We start from the raw sequence: 13,805 nt of genomic DNA, 5'->3' as shown, positions 1-13,805 counted from the left end.
GCATCTTCATACCTTTGAAGATCGCTAAGCGGAAGCGTTGCTAGAACGCGGTTGATGGAGTCTTACTCGCGGCGATTCAGATTGCGATGTGATTCCGATCTAGTGCCGAACCACGGCACCTCCGCGTTCAACACACGTGCAGCCCGGTGACGTCTCCCACACCTTGATCCAGCAAGGAGGAGGGAGAGGTTGGGGAAGATCTCCGGCAGCACGACGGCGTGGTGTCGATGGAGAGACGAGGTCTCCCGGCAGGGCTTCGCCAAGCACCGTAGGAGAGGAGGAAGAAGGGGGGCAGGGCTGCGCCGAGGGAGAGGAAACACTGTGTGAAAAACAGCCCCAAAACCCCCACTATATATAGGAGGAGGGGAGGGGGGTGCCACCCCTAGGGTTCCCACCCTAGGTGGTGCGGCGGCCAGGGCAGGGGGAGGGGGTGGCGCACCCCTAGGTGGGCCTTAGGCCCACCAGCGCCTAGGGTTTCCCCCCTCTCCACCTCCTGCGCCTTGGGCCTCCATGTGGGAGGCGCACCAACCCACTTTGGGCTGCTTGCCTCCCTCTTTTGGCCCATGCTACCTATTGGGGCTGGTGGCCCCTCCCGGTGGACCCCCGGGACCGTTTCCGGTGGTCCCGGTGGTCCCGGTACATTACCAGTGACGCCCGAAGCATTTCCGGTGTCCAAAACCATCCATCCTATATATCAATCTTTACCTCCGGACCATTCCGGAGCTCCTCGTGACGTCCGGGATCTCATCTGGGACTCCGAACAACTTTTTGTAACCCCGTATAACAATTCCCTATAACCCTAGCGTCATCGAACCTTAAGTGTGTAGACCGTACGGGTTCAGGGAGACAGGAAGACATGACCGAGACACCTCTCCGGCCAATAACCATCAGCGGGGTCTGGATACCCATGGTGGCTCCCACTTACTCCACGATGATCTCATCGGATGAACCACGATGTCAAGGATTCAATCAATCCCGTATACAATCCCCTTTGTCTCTCGGTATAGAACTTGCCCGAGATTCGATCGTCGGTATACCTATACCTTGTTCAATCTCGTTACCGTTAAGTCCCTTTACTCGTTCCGTAGCACGTCATCGTGTGACCAACTCTTTAGTCACATTGAGCTCATGATGATGTTCTACCGAGTGGGCCCAAAGATACCTCTCCGTCACGCGGAGTGACAAATCCCGATCTCGATTCGTACCAACCCAATAGACACTTTTAGAGGTACCCATAGTGCACCTTTATAGTCACCCAGTTACGTTGTGACGTTTGATACACCCAAAGCACTCCTACGGTATCCGGGAGTTGCACAATCTCACGGTCGAAGGAAAAGACACTTGACATTAGAAAAGCTTTAGCATATGAACAATACGATCTAGTGCTATGCTTAGGATTGGGTCTTGTCCATCACATTATTCTCCCAATGATGTGATGCAGTTATCAATGACATCAAATGCCCATGATCAGGAAACCATGATCATCTATTGATCAACGAGCTAGCCAACTAGAGGCTTGCTAGGGACACATTATGATCTATTTATTCACACATGTATTACTTTTTCCTGTTAATACAATTATAGCATGAACAATAGACGATTATCATGAACAAGGAAATATGATAATAACCATTTTATTATCGCCTCTAGGGCATATTTCCAACAGTCTCCCACTTGCACTAGAGTCAATAATCTAGTTACATTGTGATGTATCGAACACCCATAGGATTATGGTGTTGATCATGTTTTGCTCGAGGAAGAGGTTTAGTCAACGGGTCTGCGACATTCAGATCTGTATGTACTTTACAAATCTCTATTACTCCACTCTAGACATGGTCCTAGATGGAGTTGTAGCGGCGTTTGATGTGCTTGGTCTTCTGGTGAAACTTGGGCTCCTTGGCTATGGCAATGGCCCCAGTGTTATCACAGAAGAGCGTCATTGGACCCGATGTGCTTGGAACCACTCCAAGGTCGGTGATGAGCTCCTTCATCCAAATTCCTTCATGATCCGCTTCTGAAGCAGCTATGTACTCCGCTTCACATGTAGATGCTGCCACGACTTCTTGCTTGCTGCTGCACCAGCTCACTGCCCCACCATTCAAAACATATACGTATCCGGTCTGTGACTTAGAGTCATCCGGATCTGTGTCGAAGCTAGCGTCGACGTAACCCTTTATGACGAGCTCTTCGTCACCTCCATAAATGAGAAACATCTCCTTAGTCCTCTTCAGGTACTTAAGGATATTCTTGACCGTTGTCCAGTGTTCCATACCGGGATCACTTTGGTACCTTCCTACCAAACTAATGGCAAGGTTTATATCAGGTCTGGTACACAGCATGGCATACATTAGAGAGCCTACGGCTGAAGCGTAGGGGACAGTACTCATCTTCTCTCTATCTGCTACCGTGGTCGGTGACTGGGTCTTACTCAATCTCATATCTTGCAAAACTGGCAAGAACCCTTTCTTTGAGTTTTCCATATTGAACTTCTTCAATATCTTTTCAAGGTATGTACTTTGCAAAATACCTATGGGGCGTCTCGATCTATCTCTATAGATCTTGATGCCTAATATGTATGCAGTTTATCCAAGGTCCTTCATTGAAAAACTCTTGTTCAAATAGGCCTTTATGCTCTCCAACATCTCTATCTTGTTCCCCATCAATAATATGTCATCCACATACAGTATGAGGAAAGCTACAGAGCTCCCACTCACTTTCTTGTACAGACAAGATTCTCCGTAAACCTGTATGAACCCAAACGCTTTAATCACCTCATTAAAGCGAATGTTCCAACTCCGAGATGCTTGCACCAGCCCATAAATGGAGCGCTGGAGCTTGCACACTTTGTTAGCACCCTTAGGGTCGACAAAACCTTTTGGTTGCATCATATACAACTCTTCCTTAAGGTTCCCGTTAAGGAACGTTGTTTTGACGTCCATTTGCCAAATTTCATAATCATAAAAGGCGGCAATTGCTAACATGATTCGGACTGATTTCAGCTTCTCTACGGGAGAGAAAGTCTCTTCGTAGTCAATTCCTTGAATTTCTCGAAAACCCTTTGCGACAAGTCGAGCTTTATAAACAGTTACATTACCGTTTGCATCAGTCTTCTTCTTGAAGATCCATTTATTTTCTATGGCTCACCGGTCATCGTGCAAGTCCACCAAAGTCCATACTTTGTTCTCATACATGGAACCTATCTCGGATTTCATAGCTTCAAGCCATTTGTTGGAACCCGGGCCCACCATCGCTTCTTCATAGTTCGAAGGTTCACCGTTGTCTAACAACATGATTTCCATCACAGGGTTGTCGTACCATCTGGTGCGGAGCGTGCCCTTGTGGACCTTCGCGGTTCAGTAGTAACTTGATCCGAAGCTTCATGATCATTATCATTAACTTCCTCTTCAGTTGGTGCAAGCGCCACAGGAACAATTTTCCACGCTGTGCTACTTTCCTGTTCGAGAGGGGGTGTAATTACCTCATTAAGTTCTACCTTCCTCCCACTTACTTCTTTCGAGAGAAACTCTGTTTCTAGAAACGATCCGTTCTTGGCAACAAAGGTTTTACCTTCGGATCTAAGATAGAAGGTATACCCAATAGTTTCCTTAGGGTATCCTATGAATACGCATTTCTCCGCTTTGGGTTCGAGCTTTTCTGGTTGAAGTTTCTTCACATAAGCATCGCAACCCCAAACTTTAAGAAACGACAACTTAGGTTTCTTGCCAAACCATAGTTCATACGGTGTCCTCTCAACGGATTTAGACGGTGCCCTATTTAACGTGAATGCTCCAGTTACTAATGCGTATACCCAAAATGATAGTGGTAAGTCAGTAAGAGACATCATAGATTGTACCATATCTAATAAAGTGCGATTATGACGTTCAGACACTCCGTTGCGTTGCGGTGTGCCAGGCGGAGTCAGTAGTGAAATGATTCCATACTTCCTTAGGTGGGTGCCAAACTCGTGACTCAAATATTCTCCTCCACGATCAGATCGTAGACACTTAATTTTTCTGTCATGTTGATTCTCGACCTCACTCTGAAATTCCTTGAACTTTTCAAACGTCTCAGATTTGTGCTTCATCAAGTAGATATACCCATACCTACTCAAATCATCGATGAGAGTGAGAACATAACGATAGCCACCGCGAGCTTCAACGTTCATTGGACCACACACATCAGTATGTATTATTTCCAATAAGTCGGTTGCTCTCTCCATTATTCCTGAGAATGGAGTCTTAGTCATCTTGCCCATGAGGCACGGTTCGCATGTGTCAAATGATTCAAAGTCAAGAGACTCTAATAGTCCATCAGTATGGAGCTTCTTCATGCGCTTAACACCGATATGACCAAGGCGACAGCGCCACAAGTATGTGGGACTATCATTATCAACTTTACATCTTTTGGTACTCACACTATGAATATGTGTAACATCACGATCGAGATTCATCAAGAATAAACCATTCACCAGCGGAGCATGACCATAAAACATATCACTCATATAAATAGAACAACCATTATTCTCTGACTTAAATGAGTAGCCGTCTCGCATTAAGCAAGACCCTGATACAATATTCATGCTCAAAGCTGGTACTAAATAACAATTATTAAGGTTTAAAACTAATCCCGATGGTAGATGTAGAGGTAGCGTGCCGACGACGATCACATCGACCTTGGAGCCATTCCCGACGCGCATCGTCACCTCGTCCTTGGCCAGTCTCCGCTTATTCCGCAGTTCCTGCTTTGAGTTGCAAATGTGAGCAACAACACCTGTATCAAATACCCAGGAGCTACTATGAGCACTGGTAAGGTACACATCAATAACATGTATATCACATATACCTTTAACGTTGCCGGCCTTCTTATCCGCTAAGTATTTGGGGCAGTTCCGCTTCCAGTGACCTTTTCCCTTGCAATAGAAGCACTCAGTCTCAGGCTTGGGTCCATTCTTTTTCTTCTTCCCGGCATCTGGCTTACCTGGCGCGGCAATGGCTTTGCCGTCTTTCTTGAAGTTCTTCTTACCCTTGCCCTTCTTGAAACTAGTCGTCTTGTTGACCATCAACACTTGATGTTCTTTCTTGATTTCTACTTCTGCAGACTTGAGCATCGAGTACAACTCGGGAATGGTATTCTCCATCCCTTGCATGTTGTAGTTCAGCACAAAACCTTTGTAGCTTGGTGGGAGAGACTGGAGGATTCTGTCAATTATAGCATCATCCAGAAGTTCGACTCCAAGTGAAGTCAGACGACCGTGTAACCCAGACATTTTGAGTATGTGCTCACTGACAGAACTGTTCTCCTCCATCTTACAACTAAAGAACTTGTCAGAGACTTCATATCTCTCGACACGGTCATGAGCTTGAAAAACTATTTTTAGCTCTTGGAACATCTCATATGCACCGTGTTGCTCAAAACACCTTTGGAGCCCCGTTTCCAAATTGTATAACATGCCACAGCTAACCAGAGAGTAGTCATCACTCTGCATTTGCCAGACATTCAGAATGTCCTGGGCTGCTGTGGGAGCGGGAGGGTCACCTAGCGGCGCATCAAGGACATAAGCCTTTTTAGCTGCTTCAAGGATGAGCTTCAAGTTGCGAACCTAGTCCGCATAGTTGCTACCATCATCTTTCAGCTTGTTTTTCTCTAGGAATGCGTTGAAATTGAGCTTGACGTTGGCCATCTACAATATTTATAAAGACAACTTTTACACTAAGTTCATGACAATTAAGTTCATTTAATCAAACTAAGTATGAACTCCCACTTAAATCGACATCCGTCTAGTCATCTAAGTGATACATGATCCATGTTGACTAACCTGTGTCCGATCATCACGTGAGACAGACTAGTCACTATGGTGAGCAACTTCATGCTGATCGTATTCAACCATACGACTCATGTTCGACCTTTCCGTCTCTTGTATTCGAGGTCATGTCTGTACATGCTAAGCTCGTCGAGTCAACCTAGGTGTTTTGCGTGTGTATATCTGGCTTACACCCGTTGTATGCGAACGTTAGAATCTATCACACCCGATCATCACGTGGTGCTTCGAGACAATGATCCTTCGCAACGGTGCACACTTAGGGGAATACGTTCTCGAAATTTTAAGAGGGGTCATCTTATTATGCTACGGTCGTTCTAACCAATAAGATTAAAAACATGATAAACATCACAATGCAATCATATAGTGACATGATATGGCCATTATCATCTTTGCTCTTTCGATCTCCATCTTCAGGCATCACATGATCATCATTGTCACCGGCGTGACACCATGATCTCCATCATCATGCACTACTGAAATTCATAAATTTGCCGTCTGCTAAAGCGGACGGCAAAGGGTGCAACCACAGACGGCAAAGGCTTTGCCGTCGGTCAGCAGACGACAAAGTAGACGGTAAAAAAAAAATCCGGTGAAGAGGTTCTTTGTCGTGTGCTTTCCCAAAGCGGACGGCAAAGAAACTTTGCCATGAGGGCAGACGGCAAAATAACTGGGACGGCATATATTGCAACGTCCCTGTTAAGTGTTAACGGCAGGCCTCCTCCCTTTGCCGTCTGCCTCCCCCCCTTTGCCATGTGGGGGCAGACGGCAAAGAGGGGAGAGAGAGGGGGCAGATTCTCCCCTTTGCCGTCTGCCTCCCCCCTTTGCCATGTGGGGGCAGACGGCAAAGAGGGGAGAGAGAGGGGGCAGATTCCCCCCTTTGCCGTGTGCCTCCCCCCTTTGCCATGTGGGGCCAGACGGCAAAGAGGGGAGAGAGAGGGGGCAGATTCCCCCCTTTGCCCTCTGCCTCCCCCCCTTTGCCATGTGGGGGCAGACGGCAAAGAGGGGAACCAGCCCCTTTTTTATTTATTTTTTGTTATATCCAGCATTTTTAACAATAATCAGGATATATATATATATATATATATATATATATGACATAAATAAATTTCTTTCCGTACTCATAACCATATAAAAATAACCTCTTATATCCAGCTTTCAAGTTGCATCCACGTGCATACAAAGTTTCATATATTACACCAGTTTCATCCACGTGCATACAAAGTTTCATATATTCATATACTACAATAGTTTCAATACAACCCATGGTACAAGAAATCATCTTCAAGCATTCCATCAATATTTTCCAAGATTCCCGTGAAGTGAAGGTAATATGCAAAATGACAAATAAGAAAGTTAGAAGAATAATACTAGATGAAGTAGTGTATATATAGGTTATTTCGGAGAGAAATTAGCTAAGTATAGACCATTTAGGAGCTAACTAAGCTAATTATGTCATTTAGGTGAAACCCTAGCTAACTATAGGTCGTTTCGGAGCTAACTTGGGTAAAATAGGTCATTCCGGAGCAAACTATGCTTATTAAGCCATTTTTTATCTAGCTAGGCTAATTATAGGCCATTTAATACCTAAGTTAGGGGGAATAGGTCATGTTGCAGCTACGTAAGCCTTATTATGTCATTTAGGAGAGAACTTAGCTAAGTATAGGTCATTTTTTATTAAATAGGTCATTTTGGAGCTAATTAAGCTAATTATGTCATTTAGATGGATAATTAGCCAATTTAGGCTTTGTTGGATGAGTCTAAGCTACGTAGAAGAAGAGAAAGAGAAGAAGAAGTAAAAGAAGGAGGAGGAGGAGGAGGAGGAGAAGGAGAAGGAAGAGGAGAAGAAGAAGAAAAGAAGAAGGAGAAGGAGAAGGAGGAATAAGGAGGAAGAAGAAGGAGAAGGAGGAGCTCCTTCTCCTTCTTCTCCTCCTTCTCCTCCTTCTTCTTATCCTCCTCCCTCTCCTTCTTCTTCTCATCTTCTTCTTATTCCTTCCTTTCATTTTTCCTCTTTATTCTCCTCTCGTCCCCTTCTTTGGGCTAAATTGGCTAAGAGTGCCTTTTTGGAGCTAATTATGTCATTTCGAGGATAATTAGCTAAGTATAGGTCATTTTTTATTAAATAGACCATTTAGGAGCTAACTAAGCTAATTATGTCATTTAGATGGATAATTAGCCAATTTAGGCTTTCTTGGATGAGTCTAAGCTACGTAGAAGAAGAGAAAGAGAAGAAGAAGTAAAAGAAGGAGGAGGAGGAGGAGGAGGAGAATGAGAAGGAAGAGGAGAATAAGAAGAAAAGAAGAAGGAGAAGGAGAAGGAGGAAGAAGGAGGAAGAAGAAGGAGGAGCTCCTTCTCCTTCTTCTCCTCCTTCTCCTTCTTCTTATCCTCCTCCCTCTCCTTCTTCTTCTTCTCCTCTTCTTCTTCTTCCTTCCTTTCATTTTCCTCTTTCTTCTCCTCTCGTCCCCTTCTTTGGGCTAAATTGGCTAAGAATGCCTTTTTGGAGCTAATTATGTCATTTCGAGGATAATTAGCTAAGTATAGGTCATGTTTTATTAAATAGACCATTTAGGAGCTAACTAAGCTAATTATGTCATTTAGATGGATAATTAGCCAATTTAGGCTTTCTTGGATGAGTCTAAGCTAGGTAGAAGAAGAGAAAGAGAAGAAGAAGTAAAAGAAGGAGGAGGAGGAGTAGGAGGAGGAGAAGGAGAAGGAGAAGGAAGAGGAGAATAAGAAGAAAAGAAGAAGGAGAAGGATAAGGAGGAAGAAGGAGGAAGAAGAAGGAGAAGGAGGAGCTCCTTCTCCTTCTTCTCCTCCTTCTCCTTCTTCTTATCCTCCTCCCTCTCCTTCTTCTTCTCCTCTTCTTCTTCTTCCTTCCTTTCATTTTTCCTCTTTCTTCTCCTCTCGTCCCCTTCTTTGGGCTAAATTGGCTAAGAATGCCTTTTTGGAGCTAATTATGTCATTTCGAGGATAATTAGCTAAGTATAGGTCATTTTTTATTAAATAGGTCATTTTGGAGCTAACTAAGCTAATTATGTCATTTAGATGGATAATTAGCCAATTTGGGCTTTGTTGGATGAGTCTAAGCTACGTAGAAGAAGAGAAAGAGAAGAAGAAGTCAAAGAAGGAGGAGGAGGAGGAGGAGGAGAAGGAGAAGGAAGAGGAGAAGAAGAAGAAAAGAAGAAGGAGAAGGAGAAGGAGGAAGAAGGAGGAAGAAGAAGGATAAGGAGGAGCTCGTTCTCCTTCTTCTTATCCTCCTCCCTCTCCTTCTTCTTCTTCTTCTTCCTTCCTTTCATTTTCCCTATTTCTTCTCCTCTCGTCCCCTTCTTCGGGCTAAATTGGCTGTCTTTTTGGAGCTAATTATGTCATTTCGAGGATAATTAGCTAAGTATAGGTCATTTTTTATTAAATAGGTCATTTTGGAGCTAACTAAGCTAATTATGTCATTTAGATGGATAATTAGCCAATTTAGGCTTTGTTGGATGAGTCTAAGCTACGTATAAGAAGAGAAAGAGAAGAAGAAGTAAAAGAAGGAGGAGGAGGAGGAGGAGGAGGAGGAGAAGGAGAAGGAAGAGGAGAAGAAGAAGAAAGGAAGAAGGATAAGGATAAGGAGGAAGAAGGAGGAAGAAGAAGGAGAAGGAGGAGCTCCTTCTCCTTCTTCTCCTCCTTCTCCTTCTTCTTATCCTCCTCCCTCTCCTTCTTCTTCTTCTCCTCTTGTTCTTCTTCCTTCCTTTCATTTTTCCTCTTTCTTCTTCTCTTGTCCCCTTCTTCGGGCTAAATTGGCTAAGAATGCCTTTTTGGAGCTAATTATGTCATTTCGAGGATAATTAGCTAAGTATAGATCATTTTTCATTAAATAGGTCATTTTGGAGCTAACTAAGCTAATTATGTCATCTAGCTATCTTTTATTAAAACACTAGAAATAACATACCTAAGTTAGGGTCAAGCACGGTGGCTCTGGCTTGTTTCACGTGGAGAAGGCTGCCCTGGAGAAGGCTCGACTGTAGAAGGGTCGTGCGATGCGTTTCGGGATATATTCTGCACCAAACATTGTTTGCAATGTGTAGTTAGCATGAGGACACTCTTAAGATCACTCCACTGAAATGAAACTCACCGTCCCCGCCACGTTAATGACTGGCATCGGCGGAGGGACTTGGCCGTTCTTCTCGCACATAGACTGTACATTTGGTTTCGACAAGTCAAACTTTTTATTTATTAATGAAACGGACATTCAAATGCAAGATTTGAAATAACATGAAGAAGAAACTTACCACGAAGAGCTTGTATATGGCCCTGGGAGACACATCATTCTGTGCCCTATCCGCCTCCACCAATGGAGTCGTCCTCTCCTCCAGCTCCCTAATTTCCTTATCCTTCTCCGCCATAGCCGCCTGCATTGCCTCTCTCTCTTTCTGAATAGCAGCCTACAACACAACTCATTGTTAGCAATGTAATCATATTGGTTCCAACGCACAACATAATGCGGAAAGATAGTTGAGTCCATTAAACTAACCTCAATGGCGAGCTCGACTGGCCGTGGACGACGTGTTATCTCCGGACAAGAGCTCGTTTGGCATGCCTTTATCTGTCGGAGAGAGCTAGGACAACGTATAAGGCCGTCTCCAATGGCGATCGAGCCATGGGGCCTCCCGTTGCCAGCTATCATCACCAACTCTGGATCAATAGGCCCCTGGCTCGGGTTAAAGTCCTCCCCTTTCCTCGCCTTCTCGTGATCTCCGTACTTCACGAGCTTGTCGTGGGAGGAGATGTTGGTGAAGTTTTCTGGATGCTCGAGGTCAGACTCAGAGAATGCCTTGACCTTCTTGTACGAGGCAGTATGGGCCATCGCATACAGGTCGTACATCTGTGGTGCCTCCGTCTTATTGTGACGCGCCTAAAAGAGAGAGAGAGGAAAATTGTATTGGTAAAGGGCTCAAGATAGCATTAAGAATGAATTGCATGAGGCATGAAGCAAACCACATACCCAGTTCACGCCAAATTGGATTAAGTTGACGCTCCCTTGATGGTGTGGCACGCCAACCATTTTGCCACGCCTCTCCTTGGCGTTGTTGTGGCTTGCCTCCCACGTTTCGGAGCACCACTAATCCGCCAAGGCCTCCCAACAATCCATCTTATCCACACACCATCTTAGGGGCACCTAAGTTAATAATGAGAAATTTGAGCGCGTAAGAACCAAATCAAGGAAACTAACTACAAAGCCTTAATAATATGTAATTACCTTCCTGTAATGCTCCTTCTCCATCTTAGCATCACGACACTTCGCCTTGTCAAGCCTAATATGCCGCGTGGCATAGTAGTCTCGAACAGCGTGCACCCGAGCCTCGTGCCAAAAGTTTTGAAGTAGGCGGCGACATTCGGTTTCGATAACCTTTGCCGCGTCCTCCTCATATCCCTCCTCACACCTGTAGTAGGTCTGCAAACGAGACAACACCGATTAGTACAATAAATAGATATGGTTGATTTATAATTGTGTGAAAGAGAAATTACCCAGAACTTTCGGATCACCATGTCCGCCCTCGTGTCACACAAAACACCGTCGATCTCCACCTCTGGCGGGGCCGGGGCACCCAAGTAGTGCTCCCAGGTCATTCCTACCTCTCGCTCCCGACCGGGCAACGTAACAAACCCTGGGAAGTTTTGACGGCAAAGAACACCAAGGACGTTGTTGGGCTTGCGGACACCCTTGGCAACAATCCAACCCCTACAGTATGACAAATTAAAGCCAAAACATTAGATATTTGAGAAAACGCGAAGGCAAAAGGTTAAATAAGAGTAAATTAACTTACTTGTCCCCATTTGGCCTAATCGACCACCTCTGCTCGGGGGTCGCTGGCACGAGCGGGAGCCCCGAACTACCACGCTGGTAGACGGTAGCCCCCTCACCCAGCTCCTCGTCGCTACCAGCATGGCCACTTGCCTCAGGCCAGGTATCCCACTGTGTCTCTTGGGACGTACCCTCATCCCTGCTTTGCTCCGGAGTCGCCTGGAAGGAAGCCTCTGGGACACGAGTCTCGTGGGTCGAAGGCTCGTCGACCCGAGGCTCGTGAACCGGAGACCGTGTAGCCTCCACCTCAGATGAATCCACCCTAGAAGTCATGCGCTCAGGTGAATCAGCTTGGGGTGGTGGCGGAGACCGTGTAGCCCTACCTCTCCCTCGGCCACGTGTACCTTTAGTACAACATAAATACCAACATGAGTAATAAAATGTATATAAATACCAATATGCATACAACATGAGTACAACATAAATACCAACATGAATACAACGTGTACCTTTAGTGCCTCTCGGCTTCGCGGGGGGTCGACCTCCTCTCACGGGGGGCGCTCCTTGCAAAGTAGAGAGCAACACTCTCCGAAGAGGCGAGGCAGGAATGGAAGTACCCATCCCATCACCCGCCGACGAAGAAGCAGCCGCGGAGTGCTTTCGACCCTTTCCCACCATCTTTCAACACCTGTCATGACAAAGAGTAAATGAAATTAGTACAACATAAATACCAACAGGAGTAATAAAATGTATATAATTTAAGTGTATCATCGTCATAAATACCAACATGACTAATAAAAATTAAATACCTAACATGAACTCAAAATTTATATATAGTATAATAGTTGAATACCTGACATGAACTAATAACAATCGTCCTCGTCTATATATGCTTCGGAGTCAATAAATGCATCATGATCATCACTATCATCAATAAATGCATCATCATGATCACTATCACGAAGAACATGTGGAAGGCCACCATTATGTAATCGGTCAAGAAGTGACAGGTCATCCGCAGTAGTAACCTCTTCTTCTTCCAGCTCTTCCTGTTCGGGCTCAGGGGTTAAGACGGATTCACTGTCGCTGTCTACTTCAATGTTCTGGGGTGAAGTAGAGCGGTTCTTGAAACGTTTCTTGGACATAAGTGTTTCTTGGAAGAATTCTCCTTCATATGTGTCTGGGTTAATGTGAGGTTCGTAATCCTCTTCATTGAGGGTGGGTGGTCTAAAATGTGGTGGCACTTCATAAACGACATCCCAACCTTTGAGATTTGGATCAGTTTGGCAGGCCCACGGTAGATAGAAAACTTGTGTCGCCTCTTGAGCCGTAATATAGACATCGGGAACATCTAAGTGGGTGTTTTGGTTGATTTCGACTAGTCCTATATGTTCATGAGTCCTTCTAGTCTCCCTCGGCTCAAACCAATAACATTTGAAGACTACGACGGTCGGTGGGTTTTCACCATAGAATAGAAGTTCATAAATTGCTTCAACTCTTCCATAATACTCGGTGTCTCCTTCGCCGATAGCAGAGACAGAACAATTTGTAGTCTTTAGGTTGGGCATAGATAGCTCTTTGCCAAAGGTACGAAAGTGATACCCGTTGATGTTGTATTTGTCAAATGAACGGACCTTATAGTCAAAACCATTAGCGACTTGTCTCAACTCGGCGTCCATAGACTCTGCATCAGCCAACAAGTTTAATACGAAAGAATGGATGCATTAGCCGCAAATTAGACCAATAAATCAAATGGGCCCTTAATGGTAATAAATTACCCTTTGTTTGAACCAAGAGATGAAACCGGGATAGTCGCCTCCATGCTTTGCGAGAAGCTCATACTCTTCGACGAAATCCTTTTCGATGACCGCTCCATCCGAGAATTCGGCGACGTATCGACTATATCAAATATCCGGGAATAAGAGTAGTTCAAAGCAATTAGAAGTTGCGGAACAATAAATTACCGAGAACTTACTCGATGTACGGCCGCACTTCTGTTAGGTTGGTGAAGATATACAATGAAATGGTCCGCCATTCTTTGACATCCAACGATTTCCCTTTCGAAGCACCGGATGGTGCGAGCTTACCTTTGAATAGGCTGAGGTTGAATCGAACTTTTTCTCGATCGCCATCATTGTACCGAGGCTTCGGGTTATGCAAATGATGATTTTTGGCTTCGTATTGTGTTGTCACGAAGTTTGC

Source organism: Hordeum vulgare, chromosome 6H (genome assembly GCF_904849725.1).
Source record: "Hordeum vulgare subsp. vulgare chromosome 6H, MorexV3_pseudomolecules_assembly, whole genome shotgun sequence".
In the NCBI taxonomy this organism is placed as follows: domain Eukaryota; kingdom Viridiplantae; phylum Streptophyta; class Magnoliopsida; order Poales; family Poaceae; genus Hordeum; species Hordeum vulgare.
Note: the sequence above shows the minus strand (reverse complement) of the source record.